Here is a 7544-nt window from a genome sequence, read left to right as displayed (position 1 = left end):
TTCCTAGTCCATTTTATATTGAGAGTGTGTAGGCCAAAATACATTTCTTTTTATTTCATAGTTATTTTTTTTCCCACTCTAAAGCAAATGCCATGATATTTAATGGTGGGAATAGGCAACATTCTGTTCAAGCAACAATGCCCTGTAAAGTGTGAGACTCAGGACTAAATGAGCTCTACACCTGAGGGCTTTTCCAAAGAAATTGGGTTGCTGGGCAGTTCCTAAGTTTTCAACTCATGAGGAGCCACTTTTGAATGTAATGTGGAAAGCCACAGATCATCTCCCAATGTAGAAATGACCATGCATCATGCAGAGATGCTACTCTTCAAACTTGATGCCATGACTGGAGGGGACTTGTAGGCTGTCTCCTTTCAGTGTATTTTGAAAGCAGGAAGAAGAATGTTTCCAATATTGTAACTGGAAATTTAAATTGTGGTACTTATTGTGGCTACTCACAATTATATTCCAGGTTCTCTCCTTTGGTGTATGTGTTATAGTATTGCCTTACATTTATATGAGTGAAAATTATGTGCATCTTTAAGAAGTCACTGCATTATTCACTATCATCCTATTTTCCTACCGCAATGATGGTGAAAGTTAATGTTGAAATGAGCCTCTATCAGACTGAATCTCTGAATGATATGCATTGAATATTCAGTATAATCAGGAAATAAGTTTTTGTGGTAAGACAATGAGGGTTGATTCATTTTTTATTTATTATTTTTTATTTTAAAGATGTGGTCTCACTATATTGCCCAGGCTGGATTTGAACTCCTGGGATTTATTTTTTACAACATCTTAAACAAGGTAATATTGGCATTTATACTACCTATGAGTGAAATCTATTCTTCGATGGATACAGCTAAATAAAGCCCTCAGAAATAGAGAAGGTATAGGAAAGGAGCTGGTGGTGAGCATTGAATTTATTAAAAAACAGAATCAAGAGTAAATATTTGTTGAAATTATGATTTTAGAAGAGAAAAACAAATGTTTGAAATCTTAATATAAAAATAAGAACATAACTAACGTAAGAAAAAAGAATAGCAAGAGTGTTAATATTTTTTAACAGGTAGGGAAATAATAATGTATAAATTAAAACATACTACTAAAAATAACTAACTGTAATATTTAAGATGCTATCTCTTGTGCTGTTAGAACATTCATTTAGAATTTGGAAATTTCTTTGTTTTTAATTCAGTTACTCTTTTGTTAATTTTCAATAAAGTAAAAAAGTATTTAAATTTATTACTATAATGACATATACACTATAGTCCAGGTTTTCTAAAATCATATTCACCCATTCCTTAATCTATGCACCGATCCATATATCTGCTATCTGAATATACATCTATTTGTATAGCCTTCTATCTGTACACATTAGTGTGGCGATACTCCTGAAATGCTGTTCATAGGAAGGTGACTCTAGTAATTTACAGGTAGTAGAATTTGTAGTAAAATTTTCTTATATATTTTGTATTTCTTAGTATTGAATGCTTTAATTATATCATTTTTTTTCAAGACCATAAAATCTTAAATCTGAAAAGAAAGACAAATTTCTTGAACTTAAGTACCTTACATAAGTAACATAAAATCAAAAGTTCCTGTCATGTTTGAGTTCCCACCAAAATTCTTTTCTCTTCTCTTCTATAATTTTAAAATACTGGGGGAAAAAAAAGACTTTGAGGGCAAGTAATAAGATCTTTTGGATAGGGACCAGATCCAGGGTTTTAATGGTTTGATAGAATACATGGAAATAATATGCAAAGAAGAGGTGGGGGAGGGGTCTAAGCACATACTTGCTTGAAACCACATAATAACTCACCCTTGAAAGTAGCTATTCTCTAAGGCTTCAAGTTCTCTTCACTTCACACCTAATTTCTCAATGAATACATCCATATTTTGAATCATTGGATTTGGGAAATCGAATTATTACTAGTCTGGTGATTAAATTGCTCTATCCATCTGCTAGGATATTGTCATTATTCTTTGAGCCTTGCTTTATAAAAGAAATTATAAATCACTTTTATTAAATTCAGACAGGGATTGTACAAAATCTTTTAGGAAAAAAATGAATGCTTGGACTGGATTTTTTTCTTCTTAAAAGCAAAACAAAATATGAAATGCAATATAATCAAGTTGAAATTGAAGTACGTTTTCAGAAATGGTGTTGTCCAATGATGTCTCCAAGTAGCTTGTATGCTCTTTTGGTTGAGATTGAATCCAGAGAGATTTCTGGCCTAGTGGATGGCCACACACTGGTAAGGTTGTGACGTTTGTTTAATTAGTATGACTCAGCCTACTTCCAGAATAATTTTAATGCTTTAGCTGTACTTGCTAAGCTTTTTTATTCACCAAGAATCTTGGTTATTTTAGAATAAGCTATTTATTCCCCAAGTCACAGAACAACAATTTTGGTTATCCTCAAAAATCAAAGTTTGATTTTTACATCATTTGTATGATATACTAGGAAGGTAATGTGACTGAAATAAAGAAGATATGGTAAATCTCTATTAGAATCTTATTCTTATTTGCTTGATACATCATTTTTTAAAATAAAATGAAAAGCAACCTCATCATATAACCAGCCTTTCCACTTATTACTGTAAAGTGAACTGAGCTTTACCTATTTTTAAAATTATCTGTTCATTTAGTAAATATTATTTTAATGCCTCCTATTTATATGAAGTGACATGGAGGTGTCACAGATATGTTTTTTTTTCCCTCAAAGCATTTGTATCTAGCAGTGTTCCTCCATGTAAAGAGCACAAACATGCTTACTGCAGGCTTCCATAATATTCTGTACCTTCTTTCAGAGAGTTTATTAACTGTTCATCATATACTTATTTTTTAAATAATTTGTTAAATGTCTAGCTTTATTGCTGGTCTCTAAACTCAGTGTGGTTGGGAACAGTGTCCCTTTTGTTAATGGCTGTATTGCTAGTGTGTAACAGAGTGATTAGCACATCACCAACACTCTATAGATTCTTGACTGACTCATGCAGATTGTGGGATTGTTATACAGGAGAAGTACAATTTAAAGAAAGGTTATTAAGGAGGTATAAATTACTGTGTGGAATTTGTGCTCATTTGGAAAAGTGGTTCACATTTAGATACATTGAAATTGGGAGCGAGAGAAGGGATAGACTAAGAAAGAATAATAGCATGTTCAATGTTTTGAGGCAATTGAGAAGGAATAAATATTTATGAAACAGTGAATTATTCAGGCCCCCTAGAACCCAAGTTAGATGTCAGGAAGGGGTGGGGGGACTCAGTAGCACATTGGAAAGAACATCTGAGTCAGATTAGTAGAATCTGATGTGCAGGACTAAGAAATTTTTATTTAATGAAATGTTGAGAAAATTTGGGCAGAATTGTATAATTTTGGTTAAATAGCTATGATACATGTAATTTTAGTTGTATGTTTATTGGCCCAATTTTTTTTAAAACTTTTTTAAGGGTAGAAATTGTACATTTTAATCTTGGTAATCACAGTAACTTGCATAATTCCTAGCATGTTTTAGGTATTGGGCATATTTTTTTTTATTTCAGCTTATTATGGGGGGTACAAAAGTTCAGGTTACACACCTTGCCCATGTACCGCCTATCCGCCCAAGTCAAAGCTCCAGGCGTGTCCATTCCCCAGACGGTGCGCAACGCACTCATCATGTAGGCATACAGCCATCCCCTCCCCCTATCCCCACCTCAGTTTTGATTACATGGCTATCTGAATTTGTTAAGTGATACTATATTCTGAACTGTATGAAGGGATTCTTGCTTTGGACTATACAGGTAGATAAGATGTAGGTAACTAAGAAGATAGGAAGATAATAATTTAATGGTCATTAGACGGATAAGTAAAAACAAATATGTACACATGAACACAAAAACATACAACCAGTACACACACCTAACCTTATGCATATACATAGGCATACAAACATATGTACCCACACAAGTACACATTTGCACATACAAATACATACACAAAAACACAAGCACACACACACACACACACACACACATAGGTGTGAGAGGCAATAGGTAAAATACTAGAATCATGCTACAGAAAACAGACAAAGCTCACAGAATTACCCAGGAAGTATCAGGATGGCAGACGAATAACAGATGGAAGAGGATTTTGAAACAACAAATTAAAGAATAAAGAATTTAGTCTCCGTGAAGAAGAGTTCACCCTAAGTAGATTATCATGTTGTAGGCAGATTTCCCAAACTCATATTGTACATTGCCAAAAATTTACTTACACATATTAGCCACACTAGAATCTGAGTCTGAGGATGGGTGGCATATAACGTTTACCAAATATTACAACGTTCAGTTTTTTTTCTTTTACAGAATCCAAATGCTTGTTCTAAAGAAAATGGAAAAATATAGAAAAATAGAAGAAATAAAGTCCGTTACCACAATCCAAAATTTAATATACTAACATTTTTAATTTTTTTTCTTTTTCTTTTTTTCATTCAAACTTTTAAATTTTTAGAGCAGGTGTTCCACCCCAATTTGTGGGGCAGCACGCTCTGAGGCGGACGGCTGGCTAGGCTGTGTCCACTGCAGGTGGCAGGACTGTCACGGGGCGCGGGGCAGGAGGCGAGGCCGCCCGAGAGGAAAAGGCGCCACGTCCTCACCGAGGGGGCGCCAGGGAGGCGGAGCGGGCGACAGAGCGCCCCCTCGGCAGCCAGCCGGAAATAAGCGAGCCCCCTCCCATCGCAACCACTGAAGTGTCCGCTGTGACTGGAGGCCGACCTGCAGCAGCCCTCCGGGGAGCTCGCCCGCAGCCGGAGGAGGCGGCGGGGCCGCCGTTGGCAGCTGAGGGGACGCTGCCAGGCCGGGTGGCGGAGCCGCAGCCGCAGCGCCTCGGAAAGCGCCCGACCTTCACCCTCTCCTCCACCGAGGAGCGCGAGGAGCCGCCGCAGCCTCAGCCCACAGCCCCAGCACCGTCCCCCGCCAGCAGCGGGGGGACCCCACGGCGGTCGCCCCAGAGGCGGGGCTCGGAGGCGCGGGTCTCGCTGGACCACGACACCGAGGACGCGCTCGTCGCGTCGTCCCGCCTCGGGCAGAAGCTCTTCACTTCTCCGGGATCCTCATGGATCTGTCCAAAAGAAACTATGTACCGTTTGGTGCCATAGCCCTACTTTTGGTGGGAAAAAATACACAGCTGTCCGGTGAAGCAGTTTGGGTCCATGGTACCCCTGTGATAGTATTTCCCAAATGAGAATGTGAGGATAAACAGGCAGCCATGAAGCTGCGAAGTGAAACATTCCAAAAAGGGACAGAAGTCAAGCGCGAAGTGAAGGGTGCTGTTCTCCAGGATGACCCTTCTGTCCCGCTCCCTGAGCGGAGCTTGTCTAGAAGCCTGTGGACTTCCAAACCACCACCTCTCTCTCATGAAGAGGAGCACCTTATCCTCCCCCTCATTTATCAGAAATACATCTCACCAATCAATACCTCAGCCAAGTCCTCGGAAAATCAGTGATCCAAACAAAATATATCCAGCAAAGAACCCACTTCAATAATGAATGCTATTAAACTACAACCTAGGTAAGTTCTGTGCGATAAATGTAAAAACAACGCTGTTGGTGAGGAAAAGGAAATTGGAAAAGGTAGTGGAAGTGACTCTTCTCAATATGAAGATGGAAACTGGAGACACGAAAATGTAACTACTGTGAACAAAATACAGAAAAACTGGTCATAAAGTGGATGGGAAAAACCAAAATGAAAGCCAGAAAAGAAATGCTATGGTTAAGATTTCAAATATTCCTCATAATAGAAGCAGAGTAGTAAAAGTTTCTACAGGCAAATACACCAAAAGCTTAGTTAAGTACTAAAAAATCTCCAGAGGAAGAACATGGATCATGTGAAAGCTCAGAAAATGTTAAAAATTGCCAAGGAAAAGACACAAAAGGAGCAAAGTGATACCTGTACTTCCAAGGAGGCACATTCAAAGGTCCATTTTCACCCTGTGGGTATCAGAATCCTAGCTCAGGTTCCCTTCCACTCTGGTTCATTTAAAACCACAAAGATACAGGAATGAAGAAAATGACTCTTCTTTGAAGACAGTACTTGAGAAAATGTGGAGTGGCAAGATAGCACCCTATCCCATTCTCACTGCATCTTTACCCACTCAGCGGGTGAGGCCACTTCAGAAAACCAAGAGTCTCTCAAAAGGCCAGGAAGAGGCCAGCAGTGAGGTACAGGATGCAAATGAAGCACATGTGCCTGGTGAGCAGGATGAACCACACACATTGGGCAAAAAGGGCAGCAAAGGTAATATCTCTGGTCACATGACCCTAAATCAAAAGCAAGCTGACTCTTCCAGTGCTTCAGTATGTAGCGTTGATAATGCAGAAATTTGAAATCTTCCAACTCTGAGTGTAGCTCTTTTGAAAGCTTTAATTTTCCTCCAGGCAGTATGTTTGCGCCTTCTACCTCCTCCTCTTCTTCCTCTTCAAAAGAAGAGAAAAATTCAGTAATTCCTTGAAAATGAAAGTCTTTTTCAAAATCATCCCCAAATATGTCACACCAGATGTCAGGACCATATGTGTAGGGGACATTGTTTGGGCCAAGATATATGGCTTTCCTTGGTGCCAGCCCATATTCTTACTATAACTGTGAACCACAAAGATAACAGCCTCTTAGTCCTACATTAGGCCTGTATTTCATAGTTTGGGTTTCCAACATTTTTCCTTCTTCTTTTGCAACTCTCCCCCTTTTCAGAAAACTTCCTGTCACATTTGTGTGAGAAGAGAAAGGGCCTATATTGTGAGGTGATCTCAGAGGCAGCTAAGGCTAGGAAGCAGCTGACCAGTAAAGTACAGGCTTTGTTGACACAGGTTGATATGTGAGCATGGACAATAAGGTAGGCAAGAACCATTGGATGTCACCACAGATTTTCTAGTCTAGTTAGGAATATTTTCCACTTATTTAGTGGAAATAGCTTGCCCAAATTGGAGAGACAAATTTCACTCAGTTGCCAGTTTTTTAATACTTACTTTATAGCCATTTTTTGACTGAGAAGCTTAAACTGAACTTGCAATTAAATTTTGTTCTAAGAAAATGAGATTTTTAGCAGTGTTTTTCCTTTTGAAGTCTAAAATCATCCCAATGCATGGAGCCATAGCCTCAACTGAAATTGAACTATTGAACTATTAATTGCCATTTGTACCTAATAGTGTATATGTGTGTGTGTGTAAACATATGGCCTGTCACTATGTGACACGTGTTGCATATTTGGGATTACAGTAAGGGCTTGTGAGCTAGGGGAATAGTGTGGATATTTAATTTGTATTTATTTTTAAATTAATGAACATTTAGGCTTTCTATATGTATAATGGTGTAAAAGTTTGATACTTAGGTGTTTGACACACTGAGATGCTTGCTATTCAGTTACAGACTCGGGAGATAGCCTGGTACTTGTGATTAAAACTGTCAAGACTGGATAGTTTTGAGTCTTAGCCTTTTTTTGTTCAAAACTTTCAAGCTTCTCATTTGGAAATTTTGATAGTTTTGGTTTTGGATATGCAAATAGT

The 7544-nt window shown here is 38.3% G+C and overlaps 1 pseudogene; it reads left to right on the top strand.

Annotated features, from left to right (window-relative positions):
* The first annotated feature begins 5009 nt into the window (after positions 1-5009).
* LOC138382449 (PWWP domain-containing protein 2A pseudogene) lies at positions 5010-6860 on the top strand (annotated as a pseudogene).
* The last annotated feature ends 684 nt before the right edge of the window (positions 6861-7544 follow it).

This window comes from Eulemur rufifrons, chromosome 4 (assembly GCF_041146395.1).
Source record: "Eulemur rufifrons isolate Redbay chromosome 4, OSU_ERuf_1, whole genome shotgun sequence".
Lineage (NCBI taxonomy): Eukaryota > Metazoa > Chordata > Mammalia > Primates > Lemuridae > Eulemur > Eulemur rufifrons.
Note: the sequence above shows the minus strand (reverse complement) of the source record. Positions and strands in the feature narration are given on the sequence as shown.